Source organism: Anser brachyrhynchus, assembly GCF_964034855.1.
Source record: "Anser brachyrhynchus genome assembly, chromosome: 9".
NCBI classification, from domain to species: Eukaryota; Metazoa; Chordata; class Aves; order Anseriformes; family Anatidae; genus Anser; species Anser brachyrhynchus.
Window position 1 is genome coordinate 3,875,394 of NC_137703.1, and position 25,957 is coordinate 3,901,350.

A 25,957-nucleotide genomic window follows, 5' to 3' on the forward strand; every position below is an offset into this window, starting at 1 on the left:
TACCTTTTACTTTGTGTAACGTGATGACTCATCATGAGAAGGCTTCACTTCATCCAGAATTTCACCTGTGCACCTCTTTTCTGGCAACACTAGATGCTCTGGTGAATTAGGACATGTTTGGTGGCAGGGTCCCATTCAGAGATCTGACACCAGTGGATCTCTACAGCACTACCAGCACAGAGCTGTGGAAAATGGCATGGAGAAACTATCAGTTGTCATAGGTAAAAAGATACAGATGATTTATCCTTATTCACTCCAGTTAAAGCAAAACAAGCAAGTAAGCCTCATAACACTTTCCAGTGGCTAAGTCCCAACAGGCAGCTCAGCGCCACCCAGCTGCTCACTCATTCCCCCCAGGTGGGACTGGGGAGAGAATCAGGGAGGTAAAAGTGCAAGAACACATGGGTTGAGATAAAGACATTTCACTAGGTAAAGCAAAAGACATGTGCAGGAGCAAAGCAGAACCAGGAACCTATTTGCTGCTCCCATCGGCAGGCAGGTGTCCGGCCACTCCCAGGAAAGCAGGGTTCACACTTGTAAGCAACAGGTTCTCTTCATAATGCAGAGCACTATAATATGGAGACATCATCAAGGCCAGTTTCTGGTTTAAAGCCTGCTAAATTAGAATTATGTCCACAAAAGCAAAATTTATCTCTGCAAGTCAAACCTAGATATTAGCAGGAAGTCAGACTTCAATTATCTCTAACTACAACCTTTCCAAGTCCCTATAATAACAGTTGTGTTATCTCATATTAATATTAGATATGTATTGTTATTCTAATAACTAATTATAGGACTCATAATGCTAATGATGGCAATTTAGTTTGTAATCCCATCTGTTCACTTTACCAGAGTTGTTTATTTTCTTTCCTGCTTTCAAAATACTCTTGATTTGTAATTAATCATGCATTTTGACTTTTTTAATTAGAGATTTGCAGGTTTGGGGGAAATAGAAGGAATGAACAGCAACTGGGATGGTATTGCAAAGAGAAAACAGCTGGATTTCTGTGCCAAATCAATGTGATTTCAAGTGACCATTGGAAGAGTTGAGTAAATTCTGTCATAAAGAATTAGTTGACATTTTGCCATTATAAAATATTATTGGAGAAGACTGGACAAATATTTCTGCTTTTTACATATGCAATCCTAAAGTAGTCCATGAGTATGTTGTATACTACATTTTCATTTCAGCAGAATTGACATTCAGACTTATTGGCAGTGCCTGATGTCTTGGTCCATTCCTTTGCAGGCTGGACCTGCTGAAACGCTGCACAGGGAAGCGATCTAGGAAAGGCAAAATGTGGTGTGTTGAAGATCCTAAAGTGCTGAAATATATTTTGTGTAATAAGTAAATATAGGTGCTCATGTATTTGCTTGTCTATTGTTCTCCAAAATTCTGTATTCTGCTATGACTCCCATCCATGACAGAGCAAGTATTTGCTCAGTTCTTTGTCTTGTGGAAGCTTATTTTCACAATTTATTATAGGACAGCTGGGTCTAGGTATGCGACTCTGAAGACTAATGATGTAAAAATGACAATGTTCATTTTAAAAGATGTTCAGAGCCAAACATTCTCATTCTCTTTTCCTCTCCTGTTCATTAACTGTATGTTGAGGAACAGAAGAATAACATAGGCACTTTCTAAAAAACAGAAGTTGCAGAGAAGTAGAAAGCTAGAAGGGCAGATGAAGGTCCTCCCCAAGTCCCACCTCAGGGAAATGAAAGTTCTCTCCTTTCAGTGTGAATTTGCAACTACAGTCCCAGACTTTCCTGAAGAAAGGTCAGCATTTATTTCAGTACTCTTTGGTCACTTGCCTTAAATGTCATAATGAGGTCGCCCAAGGAAAAATATTATTGTTTCTCTGCATTGATACTTGCTTCTTCAATTAATGTGAAGCATGTTCTCAGGAATGAAGAACAGCAAAGAGAAGACAAAATAAGACAAATTCAAATCATGGCACAAAACATTTATGACGTCTCCACTGGAGTCAGACTTTCAGATAAAGACTCCTTCAAACTTAAAGACTGGTACAAAGTATGTTGTTAATGTCTTTAAAGCTTTGTCCCTTTCACTTGGGATCTTTAAACTTAAAATTACCTATTTCGGTGTTATATTTCTTGGGTTTAATATGCCTATTCAGAAGGCAAAGGTGGCTAAAACAACTAGCAGTCTGATGGAGAAAGTTTCCATTGAACTCCAAGAATAATTAGGTTCTTCTGTCTTGGATGCATTTTGGTATCTTATATGAGCATTGAAATAAATTGAAGGTAATGGAAATATTCAGTTTCTATAGTTTTATGCATTTTATTTTTATATTATTTGTAAAGCTGTAATGTGATTTGAAATCTTTTTTTCTGATACCCTTTTTGCTCTTTAGTATACGTTTTCCCCACTTCTCAATAAGTGACAAGTTAAGTATTCTCAAACGTAATTCTCTTCTCAGTGGAAAAGTAACAGGATCTGCATTTAGGCTTTTTGTTTTTTGTTTGCTTTTTTGTTTGTTTGTTTTTTTCCTATTGATGTTCTCATTTGCTAGTTTCTACAGCTTTTATAAACTGATATTTGCTATTCTCTGTTTTCTAAGGTGTGCAGCTATTCCTGTAAAGACTAAGAATTTCACCCATATAGGTAATAAAGTCTCAATCTATATTTTTGTTTTGTTGAATTTTAAATGTATAAGCATTTATCTGATTAATTGAAATTCACCACCTGCAATAGAAGACGTGAGAGTGCTGTTTTTCATGGCCTTTTTATACAACAGCTACTGTGTTTTGCTATGCTAAGTTTGAGTTTTGTGTGGTGGCTTTTATAGTTTCTTTCTTGACAGCAGAATATGCACTGCTGATCATGATGCAAGAAAATAATTACATAAGAAAAAAAGGATTCTTTTTTTTTTAATTAAAAAAGGCAAGATGCATACCCTTTGTTCAGTTTGTTTGCTTGTTTGTTGTTAGCCAATGTTATGATCAGAAATGTTTGCTTTTGTCTGAGAATTGGATTGAGACCTTAGTCTACATTCCTTTGTTTCAGCATAGGATCAAAGCAATAGGTTTCTATTTGCTACAGATCTTCTATCCATGGTGCAATGTGAAACATCAAACAAATCTCATTTGTTTTCAGCTAACACATACATAAAGAGACCAAGCCGTTGGAATTACATGCACGTAACCAAACTGAATTCATTTGGAGTTTTGTCTGCACAAGTAAAGCACATTTGTACCTGCAATGTTCACAACTAATGCCCGATTCTGTATACTGATGTGTTGGCTATGACACGTTAAACACCTTTAGGACAGATGTTTTTATTTTATAAACATTTTTCAGTACCAGATACCCAGCCCAAGTTGCTGCACTGGGTGGTGAAGGAAGCTTGTTTTATTTATTTAGCTGTCTGCTATGAACAGCTTCCCACAGAAACCTCATCTATTGTTTGGTTCTACTCCTCTGACTACCTGTGCTGCTAATCAGGATTTCCAAATGCTAAGTGTTAACACACAAAGCTTAGAGTTGAGAAATTCTGACTGTCATCACCAAGGGATTAAACACAGATTTACTCAGGTAACTCACAACAAATATTACTCTATGAGGTTTAAAACAAGTCATGCATCTAAATTATCAGACCTTCCCTGCATAGCAAAACAACCTTGTTGTGCATTGCCCTACAGATTGCATTTTTGGCCAAAAGACTTCATTGTAAACTTTTTCTTTTTTTTTCCTTTTTTTTTTTCACAGTCTTTTAAAAATGTATGCACTGAAATGATATTATTGATATAAATTTAAAAAGATATTATTTTAGTGAACTACCTAATTACCAGGAGCAAATCAGCTTGTGGTGCGCCCCCAGCCTCCTCACTGGCAGGGCAACACAAGAAGCAGGAAAATCCTTGGCTCTGTGTAAGCATTGCTCAGCAACAACTAAAATGTTGGTGTGTTATCAACATTATTTTCATCCTAAATCGAAAACACAGAACCATACCAGCCACCGAAGAAAATTAACTTTATGCTAGCTGAAACCAGGACACAACTGCCACAGTGTGTGTGACATCTGAAGAGATGAGGAGCCACTGGGTGAGCATCAGAAGTTCCAGAGCAAAAGTACCAGGACACCACGTCCACTGATTCTTGGCTTCTGAGAAAATAGAAAAAAAAAAAAAAAAAAAAAAGTATAAGTACTTTATTGTGGACAGGTAAGCTATGCATAGTGCATCCCTTACAGCCTATCCTTGCCTGGGTGACTTTCCTAATTTTGACGCCCCAGAGCAATTGGTCAGTGAACACTTCAATTGCATGTAAGAGATGATCAGCTTTTCGCACAATTTATAGTTAAGGTAACAAGTTCTGAAATGCACGGCTCATTTAATTTTAAAAAGAGGGTCTAGTTTAATTATTTATGCTGTATAAATCATGAGATTCTAACAGTCTGAAACATTATGATATGAAATCTTTGCAAAGAGACAGGAGGTGAAGGAAGAGACTCTTTTGTGTGAGTTATAAAGAGTGAGGATTAGCAAAATGTGGATTAGTAAGGGTCTGCTGCACTCAATACAGAATTTAGGGGAAATTATTTGATGTTAGTATTACTTGCTTTCAGCTTATTAAAATTAACTCTACGGGTTAGTAAATAATAGAAAATGTATTTGATGAAAGAAATGCTAATTTCTCTACTAAGAACATTACTTGAAATTATTTAACAAATTCCATTTACTATTATCCATTAATAAACAGTAGGAAATATTCAATAGCTAATAGGACATGTTCGAACTTTGATGAAGCACTTGAAGCAGCTGGATTGTATTTTGGATTTCATCATTAAATTTTTTTGTATCTCTATTCAGTTTTGTTTGAAATAAATTTCATGCAGATAAAGGTTGTGGGAAAGAAGAAATACTTTTTGTCCTGAGCTTCTGAGCCTAGCACTTGGTTGACAGCACTAAGACAAACGAGAGAGTGCTCTGCTCAAATACGTAAAGTCTATTAAACTAAAAATTAGGCTGGAGTCTGACAGCCAAGGGAAAAGTCCACGTCTATTCCCCATGAAAATCAGAGGAAATCCAGAAAAGTACTCCTGGAGGTGAATATGCAGTGGGGACTGTGAGATGGTATTCGCTACAGCAGGAAAAGCACTGTCAAGATCCTTCATAATTACCAAGGAGTGATAAACCTGCATGTGATGTGACACGGTAATGGGGTAAAACTGGGTCAAATAGGAATTGACCATTTTGTTTGATGGGAGGTATAGAAATCTGGCACCAGAGACAACCAGCTATTATTGTTGTACCTAAATCTTCGAATCTTTCAGGAGAATTACTGAGTAAACATTTGTCAACATGATCCTGTTCCTGTTTTGTTACCTCTATTCTTTATTGCTTCCATTTAATTACAGGGTAATCACTGCTGAAGTTTATGTTCCTGTCAGTTGTTTTGCTTCTGTAGGAATATCCATCAGCAGCCCAGAAATCTCAGACAGTCCAAACGTCAGCTTACACCTATTTTTCATTTTGACATGGTTTATAGCAAATGTCATTACAAGATTGCATTTAAGCTTCTGGTGACAGCATGTCATTGTTCAATTAAGTTTTTAGACACCTCTTCTAATTGTATATTTCAGCACTTCATATTCCTATGATTGCTGCTGCTTCCTTGCCTTCCCCAGTTGTTTAAAAGGCAGTAAAATCTCTCTCCTCACCCCAAAATGTAAAGATAGCGTTGACTTTATTTTGTAAATGTAATATTAGATTTACACTTTCAAAATTTGCAGGTTGACAAGTCCACACAATACAAACCTTTCTCATGAATCTGAGGGACAGGGCAATTTACACATTGCTGGAAAATTGCAGCAGTTTCCTGATATTTCCCCACAAGATGCTGTTTGGGGGAAATTCCTATACAGATAAAGGCACATTTCAATCACTCTTGTAATGATGTCCTGGACTGCTCTGCTGAACTACTCATAAACCATTCCAGTCTCAAGGGTTTTTTTTCAGGTAGATGTTAAACATCAGTAAATGGGTAGATAAGGCGTCCTACTGTCATGAGATTTCTTGAGGCAGCAAAATAAATAAGGAGGTGCAAAGAAGCTGATATCAGATGGATCAGCTCTCTCATCCACCTGATGAAGCCAAACAAAAACTCCATACAGGCAGTCTGAGGCAGTTAACAATACTGTTGTAGTTCTCATCACAGGTTCAAATGAGTTATTGGTTAGAATACAAAAGCAATATCTGGTAAGGATTTAGCATACAGAGGATTTAAAGAAATACTCTTCTGTTTTCTGGTATTATCTTTGTGATAGTAACACAGCCACAAAGACCTTATAAAAAAATAAAAATAAAAAACAAAGAATTTTGCATGCAAAATATGAAAAAACTTGATGGGAAAATACATTTTCCAACAATAGTACTTAATTACTTACTACAAACTGACTTAAATGCATGTGCAAAAAAATGTCTTCTCGGAGGGTAACATTTTTTGTGAAGAATTATTTAATTACATTTCTGGAGATTTGACAGATTTTTTTTAATATTAAAGAAAGAAGAAAAGTTAAATCTTTGCATGTGTGGAATACATCTAGATATTTATTCTCATCCTTTCTTATATTTTCCTTTTGCCATTCTCTTTCTATTTTTCTAACCAGCTTCTCTTCCTAATTGTATTCACATTCTTTCCGTGTATTAGATAATTTTATATTTTCTTTAAAAGCAGCATCAATCTATTTCAATAGTGTGAAGTCCTTTTCTTTTTTTAAGTTTTGTTAGCCTGAGTTATTTTTGAGTTATCTTGTACAAGTCATTATATCTTCAGAGATTTTGTTATCTCTGAGCTCATATACACCAAGATAAGATTTGAGATCCTTTCTTCTGTTTTTTTTTTTTTTTTTTTTCTTCTCCTTTTACTATGTACTTTTCTTTTTTCCCCTCATATGGTCTTTGGGTTAGCAAATGAAATCTTGCTTTGTAGTGGAAAGTGTCTGACTCATCCAAGTACATCTTCATAGATAATAATATTGCCTGTGGCCAGGATTTTCAAAGATAGCTAAATTACACACCTATCTATCTCCCATCAGCTTTCATAGGATCCTTCATGACCTTTGAAGAAAACTGAACGTTCATTAATTTTTATTTTCTTCCATTTAGAGTATGTATTACTCTTATAATAACTACCTCAGACACCAAAGAAAGAAAAAATGAAGAGCAAATGTTTGTTTAAAGAAAGGTAAGTGGGCAAGGGAGCCACAGGCCAGGGAACAAATGAGTTCCTTCCTGAGCAAGAACAGAGGAATAAAAAAGATTACAAACATCAGTAGCTGAAACTCTCGTAACAGTGGAAATTATTAAGGGAAGAAATCTAGGCAGAGAATGTGTGTTCACCTAATCACAGACTTTGTGGAAAAATCTATCAAATCCAATATTTCTAAAAAAAATAAAAATCAGGAAGCTGAAAACAGTTATTTTCATAATTTAACAGTATGCAGTCTCAACAGCAGAATTTGTTAGTTGTTAATTTGTTTAGGAATGTTAAAGATTTTTCATTTCTTGAATTCTCTAAGTCAATGTTAAACACTTTCATGAAAGATAAGTTGTAGCTCAGCAGCACGATGAGCTACCCCTGAAATCTTTTGGCTGTGCTGTTTGGAGGTCAGACCAGAAAGTCTTACAGAACCCTATGGTGAAAAAATATTTTCATTCAACTATTTTAGTGTTACATACATATTTAAGAAAAAATACCTTTACACAAATGAAAAATGAAAGAGAAATTTTTACCAGCTTTGACCAGATCTACACAACTGTTCCAAGGAGAATAAATAAATAAAATAAATATGAGAAACCCTCTGCACTGTCCTCATGCTTATCGTGTTCCTCAAGGCAAGACAGAGGAAGAAATAAAGCGATAGCTTGGGGGAAGTATCTCTGGAGAACATGGCACTGTCATTGGGAAAATAAATGAGGAAGGATGACATGTAGGAGAAGAATTAGCAAAACTGTTCCTGACATTTGTTAGAAAGAAAAGAGCTCCCAGCAGCGTTGCAATAATGCAATACTCAACACATGTAGGAGCACCACAGAAACTGAAAAGCCATCAGTCCTCATTGACAAAGGAGGAGGGGATTAATTTTGTTTAAATGAAATTTTAATTGGCTGCTTGAAAAAAAATAAAAATAAAAATAAATCAAGTTTCACCCAGTTATATTGTATCATTTGTTATTACTTACATCTGTGTTAGAGCAAAAAAGAAGGAAAACCTCCAACTGTAAACTAGAACAAGATGAATATAGGTTAAGAACATCATATTTGACAAAAGACAAAATCAGCTATGCAGTACAACTTAGTTTCTAAACTCTACAGCCTTTAGCTAGATCTAAAATTCTGTTTCTTCAAATCCCTATCCCTGAATTCACATTTGCTTCTAAAGCTTGCAGAGAAATGGAGAATTTGAAGTCCTGTGATGTGATCATTTCTCCTGTTGCTCTGGAATCTGAGACTTCTGTTTCTGCTCATGCTCACAGCAGCTCCAGCAGACACTGGCAGGCAGAGCATGAAAAAAAAAAAATCCTCTGCAGGAGTACAGAAGGGAAAAAAATGATGGTCCTTGACCAAGGCAAAATAAACTCAGAATTTGTCAGATTCAGGTGTGACTTGTGACAAGTCACCTGTCTAAATACTCATAGGAAAAAAAAAAAGTATTTGATTACTTTTAAGTTGTGTCCTTAATCTCTGTAGGCCTACAGAAAGGGGTTTTGGAAGTATAAAACTACACGTTCTTAGAGTCCTTTGAACTGTTTAGAGAAAACATTCAGACTTAGGTATAAACGAAAAAAAGTTTAGAAATATGTACTGGTTTAATTTAAAGCCAAATAAGAGAACTTTGGAGACTGCAATTCATTTCATTCATGGGCGATTCATTGAGATTTATATCAGCCATCATAAAAGCTTGGATGCCAGTTCCAGGTTTCCAACAATCAGAAAGCTGGAGTGAATTTTCAATTTGGGATTTGCTTTAACTGCCGAAAGTCTCACAATAGAAATTAAGTGCAGTCAACCAGGTAGCATGTTGCATAGGTCACTACTTCTGCATTTGTTTTAGTGTTTTAGTTGAGTTTACCTCCTGACCAGCTTTAATTTGCAAATATAAATGTTTATGACTACAAAATTGTGCAGACAAGCTACATTTTTATACAGATGGCAGAGTTGGAAATTCAAGTCTCTGATTCATTTATGCAAGTACCACTCTCTGCATATCAAATGGTTGGGTATGAGGTGCCATTAGCAGAAGCCTTGCACATACGTATTTTGTGAACAACTACTGAAACCCCAGAATAAATATTTGGCCCTTACTTTACCAAAACCTACCACAGTAATATAGTAACAGATGTTACCCCCTTCTTGTTATGGGCCTGTTGATATTCCCAGGGTTCAAGGGACAATCACTTATGGTTTATTATGGTAATAACTAGCAAGTTAGTGTTAACTATACATCACTTTTTTTTTCTTTCTTTTTCTTTCCTTTTATTTTTATTTTTTAATAAATTATTTGGACTGGATTTTAGGGAAGGGGAGAATAGTCACTAGATTTTGACATTTCTTTATTTCTTTTTCATGTCTACACTTTCCAGCTACTCAATGTAAGTACATGGGTCAGTTTTTAAGGGAATATTTTAGGAAGATTTCCCTGTGTGAAAAGAAGAACATCAGATATAGAAAAGGGTTGTTCACAAGCAGATAATTCCAGCAATTAGTTGAGGTCAAGACCTGTGTCCTGTCTGGGCTGCTGTGGGGAGCAGAAGGGAACTGCTCATGGCCAGCACGAGTTGCGCTGGCAGCAGGCTACTCCCAGCTGCCCTATTTCCCAGGCAAACATATGAAAAACAAACAAAAGTCATAAAAATTTGTTTCCAAAATCAGCTAGTTAATGACAGATAATATAAAAATCTCATGAAATTATAATTTGATGGAACAGTATTTTGAGCGCTCCCAAAAACAGAGACATAAGTAGCTCATTGAAATAAAACCCAATACACATGAACTTTAGTTCTCTCATGAAAAACAAAATAAAACAAAAAAGCAAATGTGGAGGAAAAGCTCTGCGTATTAGACAAGATTACTAATTTATGGAAAACAACACAGAGTAAACATCATTGTTTTGTTTGATGATATTACCAAGCACCAATAAGTAAGAAGACTCCAATCCATTCTGTTATATATTTATATAAATCATCTTGTGATCTTTATTCATGTAAAGTACTCTTCTGACTTTATGGCAATTTTGTAATCATTATTCATTCTGTATGGAATCATATACTTCTGTGAATTAAACTGAGAATCAATTTTCTAATTAGCATTACAATTGTTAATGAAATGAAAGATTACATGAGTTGCAAGTGCACAGAGACATAATGCTATCAGGCATTCGAGTCAGACATATTTAAAATATACACTTCCTATTAGTCAAAATTTCCACTTCCTGCTGTCTCTAGAGTCTAGCAAGATTGTAAAACTGGAGCAGCATTTCATGGAGTTCCTTATAGTTATTATCACAGTATTAAATAAGATCTTTCCTGCAAGGGAAAGAAAATGATTGTTCTCTCTCCTAAGCTGACTGTGTAAAACGTTCTTCAATAAAATCCAATAAATTAATATTCAATGATTTACAGTAAATCTCCTGAGCACTGGAGGTTTGCTCTAGATGGGAAAAGCAAACACTTATGGGGTACGTTATTATGATGGCTTATGCTAATTAAATTGAAGCAGAAATGCTTAATTTATGCTTTACCATCAAGTGCAAAGGGGAAAATTCTTTCTTGGTTTAAGCTTTATCTTGTTAAGAGGATTTACCTCCTTATTTCCTATAATAAAGAGCTATTTTTGAGACTATACTGAGAAAGCAGAGACTTGCAGAGCTTTTCTGCTAGTTGCCATGACACTTTGGATCTCAACCTACAGTTCAATACTGTGGCTGCAATTAGGTTAATTAGAACATTATCTCAAAGTACACAGCTATTGTAGAAAAGAAGAAACATTCTCACTGAATATGCTGCTTGGTCACCAATACATGATTTTTTTTTTTAATTACATTTTATAGTTATAATGAATAATTCATTTCTTTAGGGGATGCTTGATGTTTAAATATTGTAACTCAAAAAATAAATACAAGTTCCATGTAATATTATATTAGGACATTTGAATGTAAGTTATTTTCTTCTATAAAATAACAAGAGAAAAATTCCCTCTAATTAAAGATTATACTATTTTAGCTCATTAACAATTTCTAAATTCAAAGGCCGTAATGAAAGATCACATGCAAATATATACATATATATATATATATTAATCGTGTTTAAGGAATATTTTTGTATTATTCCTTACTTCTGTCTGCAAATGGGATTAAGCTTTATTTTTTCCACTATCACAGCAACTAGGCACTCTTCTCTAGGTAAAGGAATCAATTGTGCTAGGTGCTGTTCAAACAGAAGAAAAAGATTTCATTCTACACCAAAAATAGAAGGCAGGTGCAGACAGAGAAGTACAGGAAATAAGCAAAGAAAATGGTTAGCCTGATGAGCTGGGGCATCAGCTCATCAGTAGGCAGCTTTTCCTCTTGTTGTTTCACTAGTAATTATGAAAAGTAAAAATATAAAGGAGAAAATGCAATATTTTATGCATTTTCTGAAAACTTAAGCATGAAGGAACTGCTGAGGAGCCTGTGGAAGAAATCCAGTTCCACTGAAATCAGTAGGAGTTCTGTCACTGATGTCATGACCCAGTTTTTAAGAGTGTACTTTTTAAACTTTTGACTTTAAACTGTTGAACTTCTGAGATAAATATTCAACTACCTAATACTATTTCATCCAGATCTATGTGGGTGACAAAACTGGCACTCAGACTGTGTGCAGTATAGAAAGTGGACCTCTGTGCTACATGATGTAAACTGCAAGATTTCAGCCTGTCCTAGGAAACAGACTGGACCATCAGTGTACTCTGTCATCCCCGAAATATATTCAAGTGCATTGCCCGTGTCCCAGAGAAGCTGTACACACTGTATAAACCTGCCGTGGGCAATGACTTAGCAGCATACATCTCATGAATGTCATAGCTGTCGTTGTGAAATATCAAATGCCAAGATTTTCATAATTTATTTCCGCATATTTGACAGGCAGGGACTTTTTGAGGACAGAATTCTAAATTTAAACACTTGTTTCTGCCTTTTAGTGTCTCAAATTGGTTCCCATTCCCAACCCCATTTATCAATCATTTTTACTAATCATTACTGTCTGTATTTATCTTCTGTGATCACTAACCCTCTGTTCTCCACATCCTGAAGAAAGGAAAGTTGCTGCCAGACATTATGAAAACTAATGAATATTTCTGAAGTGAAAAGATGGAACACTGACCCCCCAAGGAAAATGACTGCAAAACTCCTTTTAATTCCAATAAAATCATATTTTCACTGATAAGGAATATCATTGGTTAGATGCTCAGCTAAGCACACAAGCGTATCTCACCTAAGGGTGGCTTACACTGGCCTTAACTTCTAGGATTTTTGCCCAAAGTCCAGAAGCACAGTTCAGGTGTTGGGGTAAATCTTGATTTTGTTTAATTTAATTTTTCCACCTGTCCAAATATCTCAAGTCAATTATTTATTTTTTTCCCATTTCTTCACAGATCTTTAAAGGATTATTATTGTTATATCTTAATCCTTTGGTTCTCTGAAACAATTAGAAGGTTACTGACCTGGCACTTTAGGTATATCTGACAAGTCAGGAAAAAAAAAAAAAAAACCTCCCAGAAAATAAAAATGCCCATAAATAAAGCTAACATGAAATCTTCATCTCTTAATATAAACCAAGCACACCACTAAATCCCAGCTCTCTACACAGGCTCAAAGAAATTATTTTGCTCCATTAAAAATCTTTAAGACTAACAGAGCAAAGCATTTCAGATCACAAGATAGAACATTTTAATCAAAATGAAATCTTTTGGTTTCCTCTTTTAAATATGAAGGAGAGAAAAACAGGATTTTATTTTTTTAATCCGTCTGACATGACTGCATGTAGAAGAGATCTGCAGTGGTCTTGTACTCTACAGCTATGCTGTGAAGCTCCTCCTAGGACAAAGCCTGACTCAAGCCCCATAAGCAGAAATGTAATAGCATTTCATGTAAGTACTAGCTAGTACTTACTAAAGCTGAGTGATCATCTGTAGCTCTATGATTCTGTAAGTGGCCTGATTTAGTTCCTAACTTTTAATGCTTGTTTCTTCATTCAACCTTTTTCATTGTTCTATCTGTTCAATAGTGTCTGCTCCGTGTATTTAGAGTATGCACATGTGTATCCGACAAATAATAATACTGTGTGAGGTGTTATTGAGTGAATCACAGCAGAAAAAAATAAAATTAATATCTCAATTGCCATTCCTGTACTTAATCAAACAACCATAACCTTTATAATCAATTTAGAGGCTGCAAACCTGCCATAGTACACGCTTTTCCAGTTCAATCTGCAGCACTTCATCCTCTCAGTTCTGTTTAGCGCCCAGTCCTGAGCGTCAACACAACAACCGTCACAAAGTCTGGACTCTAAGTAGCATTTTGTCTTCCAACTGAAGCATTTCACAACAAATAAACAAAGCAAAATCTGAAATTGTGCTCCTCAAGGCAGTGAAACTTGCATGTGAGACTAGGATATGATAAAATGTGTTAATGTGGGTAGATTCACAAATATCAAACACACTAAAATGTTAATTTCCCAATGTTACTGTTTTTCTCATCTGTTTTCATTCAGTTTCCATAAAATACATCTCCCCCTCTTCCAGTCAGCTATGAACACTGCCGCCAACCCAGTTTCACATTGCTATGAACAGATTACATGGATCTCTCTCTCAGCTCCCTATTTCCTCTCTTATTCTAAAAACCAATCTGCCAGAAGCAAGAAAGTCCATCCTCACCTTATCTAACACCTTTTCTCCCTCTTCTCTCACCCTGCCACACTCTTAGTGCCCTTTCTTACCTTTTTTCTTCTGTATAGCTAAAACCCTGCTCACTTCACCCAAAGCAGCTGACAAACTGTGATGCCTCAAACCATAGCAGTAATATCTTCTGCCACTTGTGATCTGGAAAACGTCAGATATTATCTTGTCTATTTTTACTTTACATTCTTCAGTGGAGAAATTATGTTTGTACAGTGCATGGTGCAAATGGAAACCTGCGTCCCACTGGCCTTTCAACATGACTGCAAAAAAGGAAAACCCACCTGTGGGTGCCAAGGAGTTGGCAACAACCTTGTGGGATGTAAAATAACCTTTTGATTCACTGTTCTCAAGTTTCCACTGATTTTTTTTATGCAAAGTCTGTTCATAATCTCATTTATTGTCCTCTACTGTAGGGTCTCTGCAGCTGTTTTGCTAATAATAAACCAGCACTCTCATCCCTCTGCAGAGCTGCCCCCCATACATTTTCCTCATTCTGCTTCACTTTCTTTCTTTACTTATTTCTGCTTAAACTTACTAAAAGGAGAAAAGGACACTGCTTTTCAGGAGAGCAGAGACGCAAAGGAATGGGGACAGAGAAAAAGAAAACGGGCCTTCAAAACTCAGCTTGTCTATAGCACATATTTGGGTACTCAAAGGTGGAGATCTGGCCATGCATGTCACCTGAGTAATGCAAAAGCTCCATCCTTGGTTTTACAGCATGGGAGAAACAGGTAGATGTCCAGGGCCTCAGACTATCAAATTGCAATTGTCTATGGCAGTCAAATTTCAAAGTAATTTGTAACAGAAATATCACAGAGAAAAAGGGATTCAATCTCACCAAGGAGATGTGTTTTTTTTTTAAATCACATTATCAAAAACAGTTTCCCTTTTCATATATGAAACAATAAATTCTGAGGTTTACAACCATTAGTTGTCGTGGCCAATATTAGGGTTTCCATTCATCAACTCTCCAAGATTCTTTTTCCCTTAAAACTGTTTATGGAAGGGAGCTATGGGTTCCTCACCACTATGGTCTTCTACAGTGTCTTTGAGCAAGTGTGTGTCAGTCTCCTTGGGCAGGTATGTAGGATCTCAGGTAACTGAGACCATTTATTTGTCTCACAAACTGACAATTCCGCATTATATTTACTTATAATGTTTTACATATATTAAACCAATATACATGCCATACGCTCTCACTTACAGGAGCAGTTCCTATTTTTCTTGAGTATTCTGTCTTTAATTCACTGATGCAATGCAGAGATTGTTGATTTTTTACTAAATTTAGTAGCAGCAAATGCTACTTCATTAGTGCACCCTCCTAGGGTTTGCTTCACAATAAATTCTGCAAAAAGGCTGCAGACAGGGTGCACAAAATACAGGATTTTTATTTATGCCAGAATTCCACCTGGGGCAGTAAAAACCACCAGGCCCTTCAGGATTACAGGGGCTGCCACTGCCTGGCTTTTCTTCCCTCTTTGCTTTGTTAGGGTCACTCAAACCCAGCCTGAGCACACACACAGATTGAAATGAAGTGCAGTCTTTGGAAGGGGGGGAAAAGGACGGTTAAAACTGGGATTAGTGGGAGAAATACAAGCAAGGAAAAAATCTCAACCTTTAGTTCACTGCTCCATGACATATCAATTGCTCCTAGTGAATTTTATGTTGAAATTTATTTATTGGCCAGATCAATCACTCCAGCAGAAAGAAACCTGTTCTTAAGACCGTACGAAAGCACCTGTCTGAGGCAGCATACATGCAGCATGAATAAAGACCGAGTACAAAGTTATTTGCCTTAAAGTCTTGCCAAATGCTTATAAAAACAAAAATAAAATTTAAAAAAAAAATCACCTCAAAAGTTACCAAAATAATTAAAACAGAAATAAATGTCTAGTCATCGTAAGTCAAGTCTACCCCACAAGCACATTTTGTTACATACTTAAAATGTACATACTGGAGAAAGGGAAATTGAGTGGAAACACCAATTAGTACTCAAGTATATATTTTAAGAGCTACTTTTCAGTAGTACAAAAATGCTTACAGGCCGCAGTTAAGGGAAGAGCCTTAATAGTGATACACATGGCAGCACAGGCTATCAAAACAAAACCTTACTTTGAAGAGCAGTGTCCCCTGCTGCCACTTGCTGGTGGGCCAGCCAAGACCCCTTGCACTAGGGTGCCTATACCTAGCCCTGCTCTCTAGGGTTGGATCCAGAGGTGATTGGAGACCTACAGATGAATACCTTTGTTCTTGTTTGAAGAGATCTTCAAGCATCAGTGACCCTCGGTAACCATGACGTCTCTCTGGGTTGCTGTGCCCAGCTGAAGAACAAATTCAGATCTAATCTGGTTCAGATTTAATGATGGACCTAAAAGAAAACAGAAAATACGTTACAAAACTCTAGAAACTCACAAGCTGCCCTTTTTTTTTTTCTTCACCTAGGTCTATTGTTTACATTGAAGAGGGGGAAAGGACCAGAAACTACATTATTCCCATACAAAGTCCAGAATACTTTATCACCATAGGCTTTAAGGGACTTGGACATTACAGTGAGGAACTGCGAGAGTCAGATATATACCTGAAACGCAGATGCATACTCAAATACTGGTGTCATCGGACAGTACAGCACAGACAGTAAATCAGTGAACTAAGCCAATTTGCTCCAGTAAGAGAGAAGTATGGATTTCATTACCCGAGACCTTCTCAGGGCAAGAGCCTTAATGGCTGCAATGAGCTCAGTGGGAAAGGGTAGCATCTGAAGGCAGAGAAAACCTCTGATGATTTTAAGTACTTCAATTTTTATCCCATAAACAAATCAGATGGGATGAGCTATGTAATAGCTTTTTTATGATAATTATATCTGTTTGTTTGGTCTTTTACCAGATCGTTAAAGCTACTGAGGTTGCTGGAGAGCCATTTTTTTTCCCTTGAACTGTTTCAAATGTTCTTATTTGATTGTATTGGAGTTTTGTAATGATAAAGATTTATACGTAGTCAAGAAAATATATTTTTTAAAAGCCTTCTAAATAAAAATAATCCTTCCCATTTGAAGGAATTTAAGCAACATTTTTTTTGTTTGTTTTGCGTTATGAAAAAGAGGAAAACCATATGTTGGCAAGGTAAAAATATTTTATCTTTTTCCCTAATGTTACAGAGGAAAAGAGGAGGCAAGCAGAAAGAAAAGCATTTTAGTAGTGAGGTTTGGCACAAGTTCAAACATAAATGTTTCTTCTTGCATTGGGACTGCAGGATCAGGTCATAGGAACAAAATCAAGAGTAACCTCATTCTACCCTAAAATTCAGCTCTGGAAAGAATTATTAATTCAACTTAATCTCTTGCATCGGATTGCAGTTGTAAAATCATGGGATGAGGCGGTTGGAAAAGGGGGAACTGACACACAGACATGTATACCTAATAGCGTTTCCACTAGAACATTCAATTCTGAACTGAAATTTAAACTCACATTTCTAATATAGCACAGTACAGTGAGGGCTCGCTTAAAGGAAATCAAGCTCTGAGACACCTTGTAGAGCAACACTTCAGTTTTACTATTTAACAGTTTGATCTACAGTTAGTGCCCAAAGTTTTGAACACATGATTAGATTTAGATGGGCAGAGTTTTCTAATTATAAACAGTTGTGTCTATGAATTTTAGCAGCTTTCTGTAGCATGCTGAGTCCAATGACAGCATTTACCACCTGCATTGCAAATTTCAGAAATTTAATTATAATACTGTGCACATATCCCTGCAGTTTCAGCATCAGTTACTCTATCACGTTAATATTATTTATTGTACATGCTTAATCTTTGCGTTTTCTAGTAGATTTTCATATGCTACTTTGTATACTACACAGTAGTATAGAATTTAGACAGAAATTTACATAATTCTACAAGATGTAAACTTACCTTCTATTCAAATCCATTAAATATCATCTGTCTGTATATCACTGTTTTGTTTGTTTTTTTTTTCAAAGTCTCAATCACATCAATATGCAGTTTCATTTTCAGGAAGCAGGATTTCATATGGTACATTAGAAGTAACTTATTTCCTTCCATTAAAACATTCATTTACATTTTTAAGATGAGATGTTTTTCAAGAAAGAAATGATTTTTGAATATATTATATTTTAGATCAGTATACAAAAAAAAAGTTTGTTTTTTGAGGCCATTGGTCTTAAATTTGCCAAGGCCCCAACGTCCAGTCTGCATTGCCATAGCCGCCCTGTCACTGCCCTGGAGAGGGGCAGTAGGAAGTGAAGAAAGACAAAGCATTGAGTTTAGGAGGTGCAACAGTCATGGCTGCACTTCATTTGTATCTCTGGCAGTGGAGATACAGCAAAGCCTGCTTCTCAGAACACTTCTTTTCCACCAGCATTTCCACCTTTCTATAATTACATAGGACTTGTCTGACCTGTGTGTCTACAATGGGGGCTCACAGTGCTGAGCAGCTTTGACACAGCTCTGGATCAAAACACAGGCATACTGTCTCCTGCTTAAATATAAACTGTGTTAAGAAAAGCAGTCCCATGCAAAATGTTTACCTGAAAAGCCGATGTTGATTTTTTTTCTCTACTTCCATCATCAAAAACTCATATATCAATCAATTTAAAAATTAGCAAAACCTTTTTCTCAATTTGTTCTAATAAGAGAAGCAATTATTGGGAACTACAGAAAAAAATGGTGTTTATCCTGACTGTGATTCAAACTGAAAATTTAACTTCACAACATTATTTGTTCTTGAAAGACAAAAACAAAAGTGGAATGTTTTAGCAGTAGAAAAAAATAGAAAACAGACACTGTACAAATCAGAATGAAATCACTGACATTACTATTGAAGACAGTTTGATTAGGATTACCATGGACAAACCACCTTGCTTACACTGCTTCTGTTTGTGGTGCCACCAAGGAAAATTCCTGGATGCTCCAAGTACCATAAAAGACTTCCAGTCGCCCTCAGCTGGTGCTTTGCATGACTTTGAGATGGCTTCAAGTCATCAGCATCTAAGGACATTTGTTCTGTGTTCACAGCCTCAGCAGGAAAGGAGAGCAGAGGCACTAGGGGAGAGCTGGTGTCCAGGACATCAGCAGTGGTTTTCAGTTCTTGTTCAGGGGACTGCAAACCTCAAGCACTGTGGGGAAGTCCCATGATATGGATGTGCTTGAGGCTCTTTGAAAGCGCCCTCAGGTAGTCTGAATGCAGCTGGGGTATAGACTTAAAGAGCTGCAGACAGACAGAATAGTTATATTTTAACCTACTTAACCACACACTGGCATGCTTTAGCATTGTCTGCACTACAAGGGAGTAAGAGACTTGCTTCTGTGCTACTGGCACTGACAATAACATTTGTGTTCAAACAGTTGAGCTTGCAAGTGAGCTTGAGGAATACTTCAAACCACTCTCTGCAATTATCAAATAGTACATGAAGTGAGCGCTGTTCTTCCCCCTGTCCTTACTGAAAGACCATCCATATAAAATGAATCTTGACCAAATTATTAATGTGTTCACCCCATTAACTCTAAAAGTCACATTCCTCCAACCACAGAACACAAAACCTTCAGTATTACTGATACACTCAGAGAAAATTAACCAGAAAAAAATCTTACAAGCTTGAATATTTAATAGTTATCAATGGAGCCTTGATTAATTCCGTACAAGTTATCTTCATCCTGGTCCTATGGTGAAGTTGGCATACAGCGACATTGGACGTTCTTCTATAGTCTAATGTAAAGGTCTACTATGCCTTCCAAAGCCCCGTACCTAAAAAAAAACAAACAACAATATAAAAAAACACATCCACTACTCTTTCTTTAATGTATCTATTTCAAAATCAAATGTTATCCAAATGAGTTTCTCAATGACTTTTTGGAAATAATTAGAGAAAACTTAGGGAGTACATAATATATATATATATATATATACACATACACACACACATATATATAAAATATGATTGCCATAATACCTTAAAGTGGCTAAATTCAAAATCATAAGTTCCGATGTATAGAATCCATAAAATTCCTGGTAAGATAAGCATCCATAAAAACACTGATAAGATTTTTTTTTTCTTTTTACTTTTTGTAGCATTTGGCTGAAGTACCATATGCTGAATACTTCAGAGAAAGAGCTATGATACGGTGTAATGGTATATATTTGGGCACAGACTTCAGGTCTTCTTCTAATATAATTATCCCTGTAGGAATTTCATTAGATTAGAACTAATTACTGGCAAAAAAAAGGCAAGATCAGGATCCAGTACTATGAAACTCATTTCACTCATCAGGCAAGTGAACAGCATTTCCAAAGAGCTGCTAATATCCTTTCGTTGATCCAGAAAGCTACGCATAGAAAAATCTCAACAACTGCTTTCAGTTAAAACATATGAGGGAAGGACGGGGAAAGTAGAAATTAATTTAAGCAGAAGAGAAGGAAAAGACTTATGTAACCAAGATGTGCTCCAACCTGCAGCATTTCTGCCTGTCATCCTCAGACGAAAACAAGGCAAACTCTTGATATTTCTTGTATTGAGGTGACACCAAAAATAGCTCATGTAAACCTCATATTACACAGATGAGGAAAGCAAACAAGCACATATCTGAGTCTGCTGGAGATATAAAGATTTCATCCTATAAAGCAGCTATTATATCTCCTTTGGCCTAGCAGTCACTGCCTCTGAGGCAGCTGCAACAGCAAGATCTTATTTTTGCTGAAGCAATTGCAGAAGGGATCATTCGTGCTGAAAAAGGATGAAATAAAGATGCTTGACTATGCAGACATTTTCATGGGAAGGAATGAGGCTTGCACAGTTGGGATCCAGCCTAGTCACAATGGCCGTGACCCCAAAGGAGTCTGCCACAAGTGCCACCACTGCAAAGCCAGAATCTGACCCCCAGAGGAATAAGCATCTGCAAAGCTCTGCATGTATTTGTATCTATGTCTCCTCCAAATGATAGAAATGTGAAATATTTTTTAGGTTTGTTGCGCATGAGAACAAGAAATGCAGTGCTCCAGAAATAGCTGGACTGAGTGCATTTGCCCTTACTACTGTTTTTGACAGGAGAGGGCCAATGAACACAACACACACTGACAAAAGAACTGATAATGATGAGTAGAAAAATAAATGACATTGTTAGTTGTGCAAGATTCTTCCCTTCAAAACTCCTTGTGCCAATACTGGCACATAATTCACATCTTTAATGTTCAACCTTGTTTGCCATTAGAAAGTAAATATTTGTCAAATCGCTGTAGTCTCTGAAGTTTCTCTGGGTTTAAGACAGAAATTTTTCTGGTGTCTTAGACACCGATGTGCCAGGGGGAGACTGCAGGAATTCAGAGTAGAAGATAGAAGCTCAGGCCTAGATGAGAAACAAAAGATCTGAAGAGTTAGAGCTTGACCTAAGGCAAAGGACTGGCTGAAGTCTCTAGCTCTGCGGCCGTCACACAGAGCGATCGAAGCGAGGGATATGGGGTTTTACAGACCATCCCCTGAGCGGTTCAGAGTCAGCCCACTTGGGAGGGTCAGTTACGAAATGACAGAAAGTACCTCCTGCAGCCTAATCACTGAAGTCTGTGCAGGCTTTTCTGTCTGGCCTCAGACCTGCAAGCATAATTTTTCTCCACTAACATCCCTCTGCAGTTCTCCAAAAGCCCCATTCCTCAGTAAATCACCTCATATGACAACACCATAATGACTCCCATAATACCAGATGGTCAGTGAAGATCCTAATATCAAACACTATTCTAACGTATGCCTATGGCTGGAATTTTCAGGAATGAAACAAAACAATTTTCAAACAGAATGAAAACTTTGGAAGTTTTCCTCCCACCCATTTTGTTTTCAAGAATATCCAATTAGCTTTTCAACACATTTTGCTTTATTGACTTCCAGTGTGCTCTAACATTCAATGGGCAGTTTCTATTCTGGGCACCAAAGTAGCTTAAGATACCTTTGCAAATTGCAGTTTTAATGCAGAAAACGTGTCTTTATTTATATAAAAGTGTCCTGCCATTTTCATAGCTTCCTCTAACGGTGAAAACAGGGAATGGGAACCATCCCACTGACAAATTTGAGAGAAAAAAATGAACAAGATAAAAAAATAAAGATTTTAAAGTATCTGTGTACAAAAATCTTTGCAAAGTGTAGATTTAAACTACCTTGAAAGCATTTAATTCCATAATTACACAAAGGAAAAATTGAAGCTAAGGAATTTACCAAAATAAGATGGCTCTGATTACATTTGGCAATATTTCCTGCATTATTCCTGTTAGCCACAAGTATAATTTGACTTTTTTTCTTTGCACTAGTCCTTCTGAGACAATGTCAGTGTTGAGTCCACAAGCATTTTGAGAATTAATTAAAATGTCATGAAATAGTTATTTCATTAGCATATATATGGTCATAAAAATAATTATAATTACTTCTTAGAGGTGGGAAGAGAGTTAAGTTTGATTGATGGAATTAATGGAAATATGGACAGTTCCAATATACTAAATTGCAGAAACTTGGAGTATTAACTATCTACTATGCAAAGTTATAATAATTACTGTAAGCACTTAAAAAGATTAATATTCAAAAAGAATAATGTATCTTAGAGCCTAAAATACCCATTGCAAATTACAAATGTATTTTCAACTGTTTATATCATATTCAGAAGAGAAATATCATTTTGATTAACTTCCAAGGTCTCCTAGATTAATAGGTATTTGCAGTCTTACAGAGTACAATCAATCCCTTTAATCTTGTTATCAGATGCTAAACAGCTGGGTGACCTGATTTAAGTGTATGCTTTTAAGGAAGTAATAATGTATAATAGTTTTCAAATGCCTGCTAAGAATTTTCAAGCTGTATAATACTCCAAAAAATATGCAAGTAAATGATATTAAAAGAAACATTATAGTTAACATTGGAATGCATATGAACTGCTTGTGCAGCCATAAGCAACCTAATTTTATTTCAGTTGTTTCTTTTAATTTATTCTGTTTTAAAGATCTGCAACTCAGTGATGATATCCTTAGGAGCCCAGGTGAACCCACTCTGCAAATCGGTAAACTCTTAAGCTGAATAAAATCCTTGCAATTTGAGACCTTCTTATGAAAACTGACCATAATTTGCAAGAATTGAGGGTCTGAGCTTCCTAAAGAGTGCTATTTCAAGAAAGTATCCCTACCTTGATAGGCAAGCCTCCCTATTACCTAGAACATACACTTTTATTTTGCAGTAGGCTGTCCACAATAAAAATGACCTCCATGATCTGCTCAGTATCCCAGCTGCAACAAAACAGGCTGATATGAAGCACAGCAGAGATGCTTTAATTAGTATTAGCTGTTCCACCCATGTCCATGCACCACATTTCTAAGTGGCAGGTTGTTTGTTTTTTTTTTTTAAGCAACTGTCAAATTTGTGAAGAATTGTTTTGCAGAAGCATTAGCTGCATTTTAAAGGTCTTTTCTTTTTTTATAAGACATTTCCAATCTCACATCCCCCCTTCCAATCAAAAAACAGTTCAGACCAAAAAAGCACTACATGGTAGGAAGAGGCAGGAGGGAGTGGGCACACACAGCTGTGCATGCTGCTGCCAGGGAGTTTGTTTTACATCCTTGTATTGATATAGACACTTTGACAATTGTTGTGCCAGCTTCTCACAAATGCCATGTTTTGCAAACTGCCAAATTAAGCAATGAATTTTATTTTTTTTTAAAGTATTATGCTTAAAATTTTTATTTTCCTGAGGGAACATATGGTAGAAGGTGACACATTTAAAATGGTCTTGCTGATGGCTAATACCTGGGAAAGTAGAAGCTTTCCCAGACAGTGTAAATAACTACAGCCTCTCATTGCAAGGAGATCTGTTTTTTTTTTTAATTCTGCCTGTGAAGAAATTACTACCATGGACTCACAGTTTCTTTTAGTAATTTGAGTGCTCTTTTCCTTGAGCCATAGTCCTCATACTGGCAGTTCTAGGGATGAAATTTTGTTTTCTCCCTCTCAGACTAACCTTTGGTTCACAATCCCTTGAAATATAAAACACATGCTTCCATAAGACTGATTTATCTCCAGCACTGCAATAACATAATAGGAGAAGGATAAAATAAAGCTGAACTAGGCTACTGCTATTTCTAAATTAAAAAGCAGCAAGGTGATCATAGTGTACTAAGACTTATTCTAGGGTTTGTTTTGACTTGAGCATTACTTGATTAAATAAGGAGCCTTTAACCTAAGGGAGTGCTTGGTCACTCAAAGAAATTCTGCTAAGGAAATACTTTTCAGGAAAACTTTTAGCCTTAATGGCTTCTTCCAAGGAAGGAAACCGAAGTAACAGATGATAGAAGCAATGTTTGATGATTATCTTTTGGTACCTCCCTATGCAGCAAAGTAGCTGCAACCTACTTCCAAAGGATGCTTGGAGAAATCTTCCTGCAAGAATAGATGTCTTTGCAGCACGTTACTGTCCCTAATCTGGACCTTCACACCTGTCTCATGGCTTGCACAAGTGCAGGTCAGCTCTTCAGCATGGGAAATCTGGGGCCAGCTGGCAGCTTCTGTTTCCTGCAGGCTGAACTGCCCTTTGCTGCAACAAGCACAGCTAGCTTGTTGTAGCTTATTTTTCTGTATTTATATGGTCAGTGTTTTAAACCTTTCTACCCTTCAAACAATTGTACTCCCAGTGCAAGTTGAGAACAGGTCTTTACTTATTCATTTTTTTTCTGAAATATAAGCACTACCTCAAAGCAAATTTATGTTTCTGATCACTCCTCAAAACTAGGTATTGGAAAACATATGCACCTCAGCAAACAGTGTAATGGAGTCACAGAGGAACCTAAGAACCATTGCACAGGTAATGATGTCTAATACCCCCCAAAAAAGCAAAGTACCTTCCTCCAAAACATATTTGTGACATTTCAATTTGAAACACAGCAACGACATTAGAAATGCAATGTATTCTAAACCAACTTCAGATGCATGCGGATCATTCATCAGGACTGGAAACACACCCTATCCCTAATGAAAGTATTTTCCAAAATGAACACAAACTGGAAATATATCTACTCCTGAAGCTATAAAGGATGGACAACAACAGGTAACTGAGCACAGGTGCCTCCTCCTACTTGTTCCTGTCCATGGCCCAGGTTCTGCGAAAGAACCATACTGGCCACCATGACAGCTCTGGAGTCACTGGGAGCTTTTGTCGCAGCTCCCACACAATTAAAATTCTATCAGTGAAATAATTCACTTTTAAAGAGAAAAAAGTCTAGCATGCTCTTATTGGATATTTGAAATAAGACCTCAAGTTCAACAGTATTCCAGACTTGTAAATAGATACGTTTAAAGACTGACATTTTTCAAGTAGAACTGTCAGAAGTAGTTTATATTAACTTCACCATTTTTTATTCTTAGAAGTATTTAACCCTTGTCCATACAGGGTTTCTACCTCCAAAATTGAGGAAATCGAAATGTAGGGACAGCATTGAACTCAAATTGCATTCTATATAAAGGGAAATAAAGATATAAGAAAATATGAATAAAGGATAGTGCTGACTGTGTTAAAGAAAGGACAACCTTTATTTTTTAAAAACTCTTAGCCATGTTTTTACTTAGATTTACTATAACCTACTGATTATTCCAACTGATTCTGTCAAGTGATTCTTATATTTCCTGCCAGTTTAGAAAAATGCAAGTGCTTGCATCATTCAGAGCCTTTGTGGATATTGTACAACTTAGTCTAACCTACTTTTCTTTCCTAGAAATATTCTATGGTCCCTTATGAATGTTACAAAAGATTCACAAACTGTTGCTTATAGTGGCAAAAGCTTACATTTCCAAGATTGTCATTTAGATGTGCAGAAATTCCACCCCCTTTTTTCCTCCTCTTCCCAGTAGGCTAGACTTTTATGGGAAAGCCTTTAAAAGGAATTTTTATGCCTTCCGAAACCCTTAGAAAAAAATAATGCAAATTATGAGTCTCCTGTGAACAGTTACCTGTACTCTCACAGATTAA

The 25,957-nt window shown here is 36.4% G+C and overlaps 1 long non-coding RNA gene across 8 annotated transcripts in view; it reads right to left on the minus strand.

The window, feature by feature from the left end:
• The window catches only part of LOC308199688, a 35,201-nt gene that overhangs the window by 8,035 nt on the left and 1,209 nt on the right, over window positions 1–25,957 (minus strand). For 4 of the 8 annotated variants that reach the window (XR_013954862.1, XR_013954863.1, XR_013954864.1 and 1 more), the window contains exons 4-6: window positions 19,568–19,721; window positions 16,205–16,330; window positions 4–4,130 (exon numbers count right to left, since the gene is read on the minus strand). This is a non-coding gene — a long non-coding RNA (uncharacterized lncRNA). Of the gene's footprint in view, window positions 1–3; window positions 4,131–16,204; window positions 16,331–19,567; window positions 19,722–25,774; window positions 25,893–25,957 lie in introns of all 8 variants that reach the window. The other 4 variants (XR_013954861.1, XR_013954866.1, XR_013954867.1 and 1 more) reach the window with 4 other exon arrangements.